At 36.8% G+C, this 13,194-nt stretch overlaps 1 protein-coding gene across 6 annotated transcripts in view; it reads right to left on the reverse strand.

Annotated features, from left to right (window-relative positions):
* CAMK2D (calcium/calmodulin dependent protein kinase II delta) overlaps window positions 1-13,194 on the reverse strand; it is a 177,511-nt gene that overhangs the window by 9,915 nt on the left and 154,402 nt on the right. The gene's annotated exons all lie outside the window — the stretch shown is intronic.

Raw genomic sequence — 13,194 nt, forward strand, 5'->3', positions numbered from 1 at the left:
GTTGATACAACTGCCATTTCTCTTCCTCTTCTATAACCATAAGACAAAATATTAAATTATTGTTTTACACTATTTTGGCCTCAGCATATTCCTATATTCATGAGGAAATTAAACACACGTCAAGATCAACGATCCGCTTCCCTATCATGGTTAAAATCTTCTTTCCTTCATTGAAGGACCTACTGTTTAAAAAACAAAGCAGAACAAAAACCAAATCCCCCAAAGCCCAACTCTTTACTATGAATTAAAGGAAGCTGATTATCTTTTCATAAGTGATGCACTAACAATTCACAGGCACACGGACCCTTTTAGCTTGTAAGCGTGTAATGCTGATTTTCAGAAATCTTTGTAACACTTAGTTTCAGTTTGACCAAACATGTACATTTAAGTAAAGAGGAACTGAGGCCCCGAGCCTAAAATCAAAACCATTTGTGCAAAGTCCTGAGTATATACACACACACGCAGGTCTAAATACAATACAGTGACTTCAGTGACAGTGATTGTGACTATACTTTGCTTGTACAATGCCTACCACATCTAGGTTAACAAAAATCTTAGTCAGACTATTTTGGGGTACTACAGTACAACTATTAAATAATAATAAGAAATGCTAAATAGTAACAGAAGTATAACAAAATGAAAACAACTAGCAGAACATATATTTTCTAGTAAGAACCTTCATACTCAAGCAGTATTTGCAAATGCATGTAGTTCAAAGGCAAAGTATGTCAAACATTTCTCCTTTAACCATTGGCAAAGAAATAAGTTAACAGTTCAGAATTCTTTTAATGTTGATCGTTACACTAAAACAATGTGAAGTAAAAAAAAACTTGTGCTGTGTTATGTGTTAGTACTATCACTTACTCTAGGAGAACAAAGTATTAGGAAACCTTGAGAAGACAAAAAACTAAGTGGCTTCACTTTGAAAACTGACTTCTACTTTTTAAAACTTGCTTCTTGAGGAACTGAGGCTTATACTTTTACATTTTTGCACTGTGTGTTTTAATTCCTGTAAAGTTCAACTTTACAGTGACAGAAGTTCAGCCAGAGTGGCACTGTTCTCAGATACAGGTTCTCCTAAGTTTAATGCTAAGCAGGCAAGGGAGAGAGATCTTACTGGTCCATTTGCAAGGATTTAATTTGTGTGTATTAGCTTATCTTTATTAAACTGCAGAAAATCAATTTGGAAGATTGAGCTTGAAATTAAGGAAATGTAAGCAACCAAGTTTTACAACATCCTTTGCTCAAGAAACAAACAGCCATTCTCCTGTACATTCCTGTATGTGGACTAGATAGTTAACAGAGGTACATACATGCATAGATGTGCGTGCATACTCCTCATATATATGCAAATATGCATGTGATGTTAAGACCAAAGCACTGAGAGAGCTCACATTCTTCTTCAAAAAGAAAACGTTGGAGAGCATAAGCAGAGTGTAAATCTTAAGTGATCTTCCTAAGTACTGCAAGAACTGGAATCATTTTAAAGCACTTCTCCATTTCTTTTGTGCCTCACCATTTCTTTTAATATTTAAGTGTAGACCTAATACATCTCCAGACAAAAAGCACCAAAAAAAAAAAAACCCAGAAATGAAAGAAGTGATGGAGAAAAAGAGGATATAAAAATCTAGTAAGATTTTTTGTGATTAATTTCTGGCTACTAGATAGCATTGCAGGGCAAGATTATTCAGAGTATTAATTGCCTTATTTTTCAAGAGTATTGTGGAAACAACAAAGAATTTTAATGAAGAGATGTGGCTTTGCCAATCAGCAACGGCTCTATTGTCATATGTTTCAAATAACACAGAAGAAACTGCAGACATGGTATGGCATTGTCAGCACAAGCCCAATGCTAGGATGGTTCAGTATAAGAGATAATGGTGCAGTGTTTGGAAATGCTTGCAAAATGAAAGCCAGAATATGCAGACATAACGCAGTAAGGAAATCACAAATTTTGCATGCTACGTCTAATACACATATAACTGAACTAAAGGATTGGAGTAAATAACCTGATAACAGAACCCAGTAGGAGACTGCAAAATTACAGATTATTAAATCAGACTATGGAAAGTGATACAAAACTTCCGATGAGCTGTTACAAAATCATGAGATCATGTTACTGGACAACTCTTAGATTAATGTAAGCCATAAAAAGGTCTATGTACATACTGTTGTTTCCACATGCAAGAGACACAAAACCGCAAGGACACATTATAATTTTACTTGCACCTGGTTATGCACCTGGTTAGTGACAATTGACAACATTCCCTTCTTCACTGATATCAGTTATTTGTTTGCCAAGTTTTACCATGACAAGCCCACAGTTAACTTACACGTTATATACACTTTGACAGGGAACAGCAACAAACAGTGAGCATCCAAATATATTCTATTACATAACATTTGGTGAAGCAAGCCCAGTGGCTTATGGATTTTTTTTTTCTTCTAAATAAATGGTGTGCAACGACTCAACTTAGTTGGATGATAACTTGATTCACTGTCACCTGTTTGTGCCTGCACTAGCATGAACTAAAGCCATTTGCATAACAGAAGTTTCTCTCTGAATCTTTCGAGACTTGATTTCATTTTGAATGAGAATGGAAATTTTTGCAAGCATACATTTTGAAAAAAATGTTTTAGATAAATCAAAATGTAGTGTTTTGGCCATACCTTTTATTTGTACTACATTGCACGATACAAATCAACATCAACTCGAAAAGTGAAAAACTGAACCATATTGCTAAAATTGCTTTTTTTCCTGTTTTTTCTTCCAAAATTAAATTGCATTGAAAATGATGTGTTTTCATGAAGCTTTCTGATAGAAGCTACCTATCAGTATAGAATACGGGTCCAGTGAAGTTTTTTTGGCCAGTATTAACACGTAGTAGAGCTGTGTCTGCTGAACAGAAAGAACATCCAACAGGAAACTCTGCAAGCCAGCGAAGAAAGTAAATGGGAATAAGGTAGTATCACTGGCTCAGCTCAACCACTGTCTGACTCCAGCAGTAGCGTCAGTCCTTCCAGCACTTATGGAAAGACTTCTCAGTTCACAATGGGGACTGTCAGGAACAGAAAGATGTTGCCAGGCAATCTGCTTTCCAACTTTCTCGAATCTTCTACAAAATGACAAACACCATATGAAACTTGGTATATGAAAGCAACTGTGCTACTCTTTCCTTTCAGTAACACATGTATACACACACGTATACAAACAGCTCAAGAAAATCAGACATCTTCATATTTAGTGACCTGACATGTAACCTCACAGGGAGGAAGTGACTAAGAACCAAAGGCATAAGTGCAGCATAATTCAGAAGCCGGAGTTACAGAAACGTTTTACCCTGTGTGCAAGACCGCCCTCGTTCTTAGCCCCTAATTATTTGATATCTCGAATGACAGGGCAATATGAGATATTCAGTAACATCAGATACCAAAGAACATAAAAATCTCCACAGCAGCTGTGCTTTTACACAAACTATTGATTTTTCTTTAAAAAGAGCATTTTACACTTTTTGCGTAGGCATGTGGGTGAGTGCAGGGATAGAGAACACAAATAGAGACTAAATATATTTCAGCCTATAAATTCATTGCCTAGAAAGTGGAGGTTTAGGTAGGGAAGAAGAAGAAAGCAGATGGGAAGGCCAGGGAAACAGGGAAGAACCAAAATACAATAAGCAGAAAACTGGAAGGAGACTGGGAGGCACAGAGGGAAGAGGAGGAGGAAAATGGAAAAAGTGTGGCTTGACAAACATGCGAAGCAAGTGTTATTGTGTTATTCCTTAGAGCAAAGGAGAAAACTGGATGGTGCTGAAAATAAGCTGATACGGATATTGGTAGGAACAGAGTTCTGCTACTTCAGACAATACTTGACAGATATAACTGGCACGTACTAAAGTGGGGAGAAAATTACCAAATTTTCATTATAAATTTGGTGGAATCTATGTAACATATGTTCTTTGAAAACTCCAATTTCTTTTTCTATCTAAACATAAATGACAAACCATACAAAGACAACAAGTGAACAAACAAGGCATTAAGGAACAGGCATCTGGCCAGTTCCCATCTGCCAGATAACTGTCACTTACAATCACCTTTTTCATTTGATATTTTTTGATCCACTAGCAAACTTTGTTTGTTTTGAATTCTAATCAAGTTATGCAGTTTGATGTACATTGGCAATTTTATGCTAGTATACTTTTTATTTAATGTGCAGGAAGAATTTCCTAAATAACACACTTAAACTTATGTTAAAGCAGGTCAGAAATCTGACTGATGTCTCACAGTGTGATGAGGTGATCAGACAGAATCAAAATGTATAGTTTCTTCGGTGTCATGAGCTATGTCTATTATGGTTATTTGAAGTCCTACAAATCTGCTTTACATATTCAGATTTTTAACTAAAGAAACACTGATATTAGTTATATTTCAGATGCCTTTGTATACAGAATAAGACTATAATATTTTCTAGTGTTAAGACTGTGCCAGAAATAGATTGGTGTTAAAGAAAATAGAAATAAACAAACATTCTAGCAACACAGTTGCAACACCCATCACAATTTCCTAAAACAAAACTTAAAGGACAAAATGAAATCTGAAATGAACGCTATGCAAGCATACTCACTGCAGGGCCAGCTTTAGAATGGCTGTTGTCACAGACTGATACACTTTCAGTCGAACTCACTACACGATACAAAGATATATGCTCATTTATGCTATCACTGAATTTGGCCCTTTCTTTGAAGCAGAGATGGGAAGTATTACCTCAAGGAAACTGAAATTACCAGCGTTGTGCTCCCTAGATCATGAAAATCATCCTTTACTTCAGGTTTAATAACCATGGTTTTAACCGGTGCTTTTTAATAGGAAAAGTGCTTAATTATTCTCCCTCTTTAAAATACCATCTTATGTTCAGAATGTAAGGGCTGTATTTGGCCTTAAGGCACTTAGGAGTTTATTTAATAATATGGCAAAAATACTCTAAGATATAGGAGGAAAACTCAAACATCAGTAATGGGATTCTGATAAAACTGGTTCAGCCACTTTTTGTAAGGGCTATGGTGAGAGCTGAGTGAGAAAGCATGACTCACCTATACAGTCTCAGAAAATGGCAATGGTTTCCTATGACATATAATAATATGATCTCTGGTGAAGGACTACTTAGCAAAAATATATTCAGCATTTTTAAAACAATTCAGGTGTGAGGGGACAGCATCATTAAAAGGTGCTCAGGTATTTTCTTGGAAACTAATCATAGCGAATATATTTGTTAGTAACAGACACTACTGAGAGCTACATCTTGTTGCTTATGCTTAATCTGCACTGAACTTCCCCGCCGCCCAGCCGCCACTGGAGAGAGGCGGAAGGGTTTGTAGTGCTCCCCCAGGCCTAGCGTTCCCCTGAGCTCCCGGACTGCGCTGGAGATGCTGAGCTGCCCTCTACAGCCTGTGGGAGGGGGACTGTGTACTCGGCCCTTCAGGAGCCCTTGTTAGTTTGAAAAGTAAGCGATTAGGAAGACAGAGGCATGGCTTCGACTATCCCCTTCCCATATCTGACACGCAGCTCCCCAAGGGAATTCCACACTAGCCCCCTGAATGCAAGATGTGCAGTCCTAGTTCAAGGTACACAAAGACAGGAAATGGTTTTAGGGGGGGATCGTCTGTGTGACTCTACAGGTTGAAGACACAACCTAACCTAAGACAAGGAGCAATATTAGCAGACATTAATTTTATTACAGGATTTTAATATTCAACATGCATAAAGCAGATCAGAGAAATGATTCTTTATAATCCAGATGCTGCGGTTAGGTAAAACCTAAGGGGAAAATGGTACTGAGCCCTACTGCAGTTCCTCCTCCTTTGATTAACTCACGAAAAAGACTATAGAGTAGCAGAAAGCTACCTTAAAATGGCAAACTTTTGTGGAAAAGACGACTTTTGCTTTCTTTGCTCAGAGTCTGGGTGAAGTATATCCATTAAAGACATGACCATGGACCTACTCTCGAAATATAAATTTTACCCCATATGAAATAGGGATAGTGAGTTAAGGTAATGAGGTATGAGCTGTTTAGAAAAATGTGACCCTTGCTTTGGTAAATGAGTAGCTGTATGACTAACACAAAGGCAATTTAAAGAAAAGTATTACAAAGACGAGCAAAAAAAAGAAAGAAAAGAAAAAAGAGAACAAAAGAAAACATATTCTGACACTGGCTAAAATTATTTCTGCAGAACTATTCTTAGTACATATCTTAAATTTAAATGAGTTATTAACCTGTAGCTATATTTCACTACTTTTTTCCCCACCCAGCTGTGAGGTTGGGATAATCTTTGATAATCAATAGAACATCACTTATATAAAAAGCATCTATTGCACTGTAAGTACTTTAATCCTACAAAGTGCAGTCTCCCAACTAATTAAATAAAGTACCAGAGAAAAAAATTACAATAGCAACAAAAACTGTTATTCCTGGAGGAAACTGTGGGGCTTTTCTTACCCTCTTGTAGCTCTAAGCAATATTAACAAGCTCATTCTACAAGAATCATAGAGAATTGGTATTTTAGTATTTTAATGGAGAGAGAAGGTACAGAATAAAAGTAAGCTGTTGATATGTGCCAATGAGGTTTTCAAAAACAGAGATACCAGATACTACATGTTTAGTGAAAAACACAAAAGAATCCCTGACAACAGACTCACCACCGTATTTCCCAGGACTTTGTTCAAAATTGATACCAACATGTTTGTTCTGAAATAATGAAAATTCCTTAAGGTCCATTCAGAGACTGGAGTATCTTTTCACTCTATATGATTGGCCACATATACTGTACTGGAATGGTTATTAATTACGGCCATCGATTTTATAGAACTAGGAACTCTCTGATTTTAGTGTTCCTTGGTTTCTTTTAACACAAAATCACCCCAGGAACAGTCATACTAGTGAAGCATAAAAATAAAGATCACATATTTCGGTCTTTCAGAAAGTTGCTTCATATCAAGCAAGTGCAGTGCAGAGAGCATTTGCAATAGGGTTTGTGACACCCATAGCAAAGTCCAACCATCCCCAGTCTTCAACCAATACCCAAGTCAGGAAACCACACACCCCTATCATTTTTTTTAAAACAGGTAACTGTGACATCCCTGCTAAGCAATAAAGTATTTTTTCAGAGGAATGAGGTAGCCAGTTTATAAATTAACACCTGAACAAGGAGAATATTAAAATAATTCTGCTTCTTATTTGCTCGCATGTTATTTCTCTAGGATAACACCCTTCAAACTTTTCAACTCAGTGCTCTTAAACACATATCTTTTGTATACATCAGCTGGAATTCATCTCACCCAATTTTAGACAACTGTAACTACAGACAAGTGAGTTTGTTGTCTCAGCTTCCCTCCCTTACAGTCAATGGAGAAAAATAAGCACTTTCTCGGGCACAATTCAACTTATCCTAAGATAGATGTCTAAGACTAGTGTGACTCATCTGGCCTATTTCTTTGCATTGACTAGGAAGGCGGTCTAGACAACTAACTCAAATATAGGTGCCTACATTGTGAATATCTAAATCTGGGGAGACAAATCCTACCTGTTTTAATGCAGTACAGTACAATCCTTATCAAGGTGACATGACTTGCTATAAACAAATGGCACAGTGTGAGGGAGCTAGCTTCATTTCTAATCAGAACAAGGCCCCAACAAACAGCAATTAGATGGAAAGCATACAGCCATTAATACTATTTCCATACCTTGAAAATAACCAAAATTTGAAAAAATGAGAAACAGACTAGAAATTGTATCCTGTACTGTAAAATGAACTCTGCATATGTGGATGCACAGATGTCATTCAACCTTACAGCACGCACTGCTGCCGCAGAAGCAGAGAGGAACACAGCAAATGTCACATTTTTTCAAAAATATTCTATTCACATCAACATTCAAAAAAACTCTGTTGATAATTTCTCTTAAAATTTATTCCATCAATATTCCACAGAAGTAATTTTTAGGAAGCCATAAAAGAAGGTGCTGCATAAATAAAACGACTGATTGAATCTTAGATGCACATGAAAAATACCATGATTCTCAGATGACAAGGTATGCTTCATTTATCATTCAAGAAGTTATCAAAATTTTGTGTACATAAGATTGACACTTGCCCCTCATTCCATCTCTTGCAGCCCCAAGTATCTTAAACTTTGATTTGAACCACAATATCTGAGTTGTCATCTTGCAAGTAATATCCCTTTCCTAGTCTCTGCTGATTCCAGTGATTCACTCTCATTCAACAATTTATAATACGGGTATATACTATGGTTATATACTATGGGTAGATGGTTTGCAGGGTTTTTTTTAGGCCACTGATCATCTTTCACATTTCGGAAAACATACAGGTGTCCTACTTGCCTAATGAAAACTTAATTCATTAGGCATCTAAGCAAATATCTGAAAAGGTATCCCAGCAAATTATTTTTTCAGCTTATACTGACAAACAAGATTAAACGCAGTGAATGCATCTTCTTTTAAACCTTTATCATATTGTGATGTTAAGCAACTTGCCATATGCAGCAAATAGTTTCTTTGTATTTATGTGAAACTAATTATTTCTAAAGATGGTCCCTGCTTGGAGTTACCATATAATTATGCTGATATTTATACTGTGTGGCAAATATTTGCAAATATTCATTTTTTAATGAAAAAACATCTTGTGGTCTCATAACAGAGCTACATCATGGTCCCTGCAGTTACAAGACACTGCACTACAGTTTCTCAGCACATTACATTAATCATGGAGCCTGGCTGCTGTCTCAAAAGAACGTTTAAAGTCCAGATAAAGACAGTGATAGGCTTTGTCTCTGTACACATTTTTATTTAAATTGTACTCGAACCTAACCACTCTACTATTTCAGTCAGAGAAATCTTTTTGTTTACAACTAGCGCTTTACAATGGAAAACCAATAATAATCCTCAATTCTGTATTTCTTTCCTTCTAAATATCTAAATATGCTTTAAAAGCAACGAGATGTGTGTTGTGACAATAATAATAACCCCCAAATAATGAATGTATGAAATGTGGTATTAGCCCGTTTAACTCAGAGGGAAGCTGCATTAAGTTTAAAAACATATCCCTGAAGCACAAAAACTGGAACTGAGATGTTCTATTTTTCAGGACTTTAACTACATGATAATCCTTCCTCAACTACTTCTCTTTTGTCAACACACTACATTTACATCATCCTCTTCCCATTTCTGTTACAGCAGATGAAAATCTATCAAGTTTTGGCATTTAAGAATCACCGAACATCCTTCTTGCTTACTACCTTCCCATCACTACTCAGCGAACAACCTTATGCAAACACAGGGTCAATTAAGTCTCATACTATACAGAGCTAATACTGAAGACCACTTCGGTTCTCACCTTACCATTGTATCATCACAAAATGGCTGTCAGATACGATTATTCATCCAGTTAAACTTTGGAGCCCTTCCTATTTTCCAGAGAATTTTGTCATAAAGAAATTGCATATGCCTCTGACTGCCCTGACCCAAACTTTCTAGTCTGACTTCACCACATAATTTTTCTTCTAGCTTCTCAAAACTTGCTCTTTTAAAATGAAAAGTCTCTGACTTGAATTCTCCTGTGATTTAATTTGAATTGAAGCAAATCATGATCACTTGAGCCTATGTCATTCTCTCTGACAAGCTCAGTACAACATCCCTGTAGTTTACAAAAAAAGTCTCAGTAGTACTACCTTGCATTGATTTTCTTTTTTAAATATTGTTCACTGCTAGTGAGACTTATCCATAGCTGTAAGGATACAGCTATTTATAGTAGCTATTTTCCAATCTTTTTTGCTGGTGAGTATCAGTGTGCCAAATCTAAACAACTCCAATAGTTCATAATAGTTTATAACAGTATTGCAGAGATCTCTACAAACTGCCTCAATATTCTAAAATAGATTACTACTATCCCAACAAAACTTCATTTCAAAATGACTTTAGCCCAAGTGCATGCATTTTCTGTTATCCATGCCAGTAGTTTTTACCCTAACAGCCTATCACACCACTAATGTCAACTACAATATGTTTATTTCTGCCTTTCCTGAAAAGTGAGTATCATTTGATACCTTTTGTTCAAGTTATCATTCCTATTCTACTGCTTTCACGTCCAGTCTAAAATCTCTGGGTTTGCCTCCTTCAGCAACAGTTTCAATTCCTATAGATATATTTAATTTTTCCCTTCTTGCCAAGTTCCTTGCCCAAACATTGTAAAAGTTGTTCTTTAACCACATGCAGGTTTCTGGTTGAATCAGGTACTGTACAGTTGCTAATGGCATCACTTAGCTAAATACAGTTTTCATCTTTATTAGTATTTTTTTGCTCAATTTTCCTCCTCACATTTATTCATAAAAGATTACGGAAGACTGTCTCCAGCTTCTCTCAGCACTTCAAAATTAAGTTCTTTTTGCATGTACTTGAATTAATCCTACTGTTCGTGGTAGACAATATGTTCTTTCGGTTTTCTGAATTTTCTCTGGTCACAGGACTGCCGATTCCTTTTAAAGCTACAGAAAACACAGCATATCTTAGCCACTTCTAAAATCATATTATGCCAGAATCTTACTTTCTAAACTGTAGCATAATTTAGGACAAAGTTACAGGGACTTTACAGTTGCTGTGATCACTAAAGTTAGTCAGAGAACTAACTTAAATACCACAGCTATTGGGAAAAGGTATTTCCAAGCATAAAGAATAAAAAAATACAAGCGAGTCTGGTACATATTCAGATACTGAGATAACTTCAGCTGTTTTGCCCTATTTTGCCCTATTACTATTATTTTGGCAAGCTCAAAAATTCTATCTTCCAGAATTATTCAAATATGAAAACTATAACCTCCTCCACACAGCTCTGTAAAATTCAGATCTGTAAATCATTTACACAGACCTCAGCTGTTAGGCTAACCACCAGAGGTAGTAGCACCACCTTGTTTCCAACTAGCATTACCAGAATAGCTTCCCCTAATACTTTTTCTGTCTTGTAACTGAGCAGAATCAGGATAACATTTAACAATCATTTTGCATAAAGCAGATGGTTGTTTAATTGCATCATCATTGTATTACTTAAATTGAACTCTATCTGCAGCTTTTATAGGAGTTTTGAGAAGTTAATTTTGTGGAACAAAGTGGCAAAGGAGCTTGCTTGTTTCTGCAATTCAGTATTGGAATGAACAGACTAAATGAGAAATTGTTCACTTTCCTAAAATGTCACAGTAGCTGCTATGCCATTTATATACCACACTCTTCCAGGGACACTAAAATAACATACTTTTTTTCTAGGTTTCTATGGTTCTAAATTCAGTAACAAAATAGGCATTTATATCTACCTTTAAATATCAACGGTGACCTTAGCACTCTTAACTTTGGACAATGAAGCAGGGAGCGTAAGGCAGCTAGAATTCAAACTTGACAATTTCAGGGTACATAATGGATTTTCTGGGGATCTATGCTACAGATGGAACAATACCCTTATGGGATGCGTTACTGATAGCTTGGAAGGTTATACAAGTCCATGTCTTTCCTATTAATTCCTCCCATTGCTAAGATTCTGTCCAGCTTGAGCTGTCAATATTTGTAGTTCTAGTTTGTAATACAGTCGTGGTGCTAAAACTTCCTGACAAAGTGTAGCAGAAAGCTACACTGCAAATATAGTTTCTTCTACTCTCTGTGCAAGGAAGTCCATACTTCAGAGTCCACTGTCACTTTGACAGATTTATCATTAATTTCCTTGTGTCATTAGATGGTCAATCCCTGATTCGGTAGTGTTTTTACAACTACAAAAAAAGTAATTTGATCCTCACTTCTCAAAACAGTAATATAAAGAATTTACAGTAATTTTTCCGTTGTGCAGCAGTGCTTCACCTGTCAGTGTCAAGGCACTTCCAAGATGCCAATACCTAACTATCCTGTATCTCCCTAAGAATAATGTTAGGTTTTTTAGCCATAGTTGCCTCTAGTTGTGACCTGCGAAAGCCCATAATCTCTGGAACTGATTCTCCTTTCACCTCTGTTAGTAATGCTCAGCAAAAATTCCACTCAAATTTAAGATCAGGTTCAGGCCAATTATACGCAGTTCATGTTTTAAAGGGACCATTCTGATCTCACCTTTACCACCAGTGCAAACGTCCATTCTTAGCATCAGTGGAATTATCCTAATACACACAGGATGTAAGATCAGAATTTGGCGAACAGAGCTTACATTCTTAGGAGATTATTCCCAGTTTCAACTCACAAGTTTCCTCCACTCTAAATGCTCTGGTGAGGCCTCTGCTGTTCTACCAGCAAACAAACTACTAGTACCATGCCCGTCTCAAATTTAAACTGTTCAGACACAGTCCCCTCACCCTATATATCTCCTTTACAGTTAACTTGTCATTAAACATCCTAGATCTCTTCTTAAGCAGTATGTAAGTTCTCAGATGTCATGAATGAGTACTGCATGTTAATAGCATGTCAGAGCAGGTTTAAGGTTGCTTTATCAATGGTGATGCTAAAGAAAGTAACTTGATGACATTCATAAGCATAACTGCTAATTAATCTGGTGGCCCTCAGGATCCAAGGAAGACTTGTCCAATCCACAGATAACCACTGCAAGGTAACTTTCTGAAATACATACCTATTTATACTGCTCTTGCAGCTGATAATACATTTTTACAAGTAATAAAAACTGAGAAAGAAATAATAGGTTAAAAAAAGAGCCTCGTACTTTTTAAACCCTAAGAAATGGTCACTTCTAGACCAGACAGATGACAGTATTTACCTTTTTTTTGCTACTCTCACATGATGGGGGGGGAGGGAGAGACAGAAAAGATCATCTGAACAGATGAGTCTCTCAACTTACACAGTACAGAGGAAGGAGTGGAGTGGGAGAGCTCAGATTCAAGCGAATGACTCTGTGAGTTTGCATTTTTCGTGGACTTGCCCGCTGAATTGATGGAAAGAAACACAACATATGAACAAACAAAGATGAAGAGGTAGAGGGTGATCAGAATCCTCAGGAGACACTGGCAGCAGGAGCGGCCGCTGGGGCACAGCAAGGATGGTGACCAGTAAGATGAAGAAGCAATGGAAGAGGAGGAGTGGTGGGTGGAACATAACCTCTCCATGTCACCCTCCTTTGTGAGAGCTGTATGAGGGTCAAGCAGATATGAAGA

Source organism: Dromaius novaehollandiae, chromosome 4 (genome assembly GCF_036370855.1).
Source record: "Dromaius novaehollandiae isolate bDroNov1 chromosome 4, bDroNov1.hap1, whole genome shotgun sequence".
NCBI lineage: Eukaryota > Metazoa > Chordata > Aves > Casuariiformes > Dromaiidae > Dromaius > Dromaius novaehollandiae.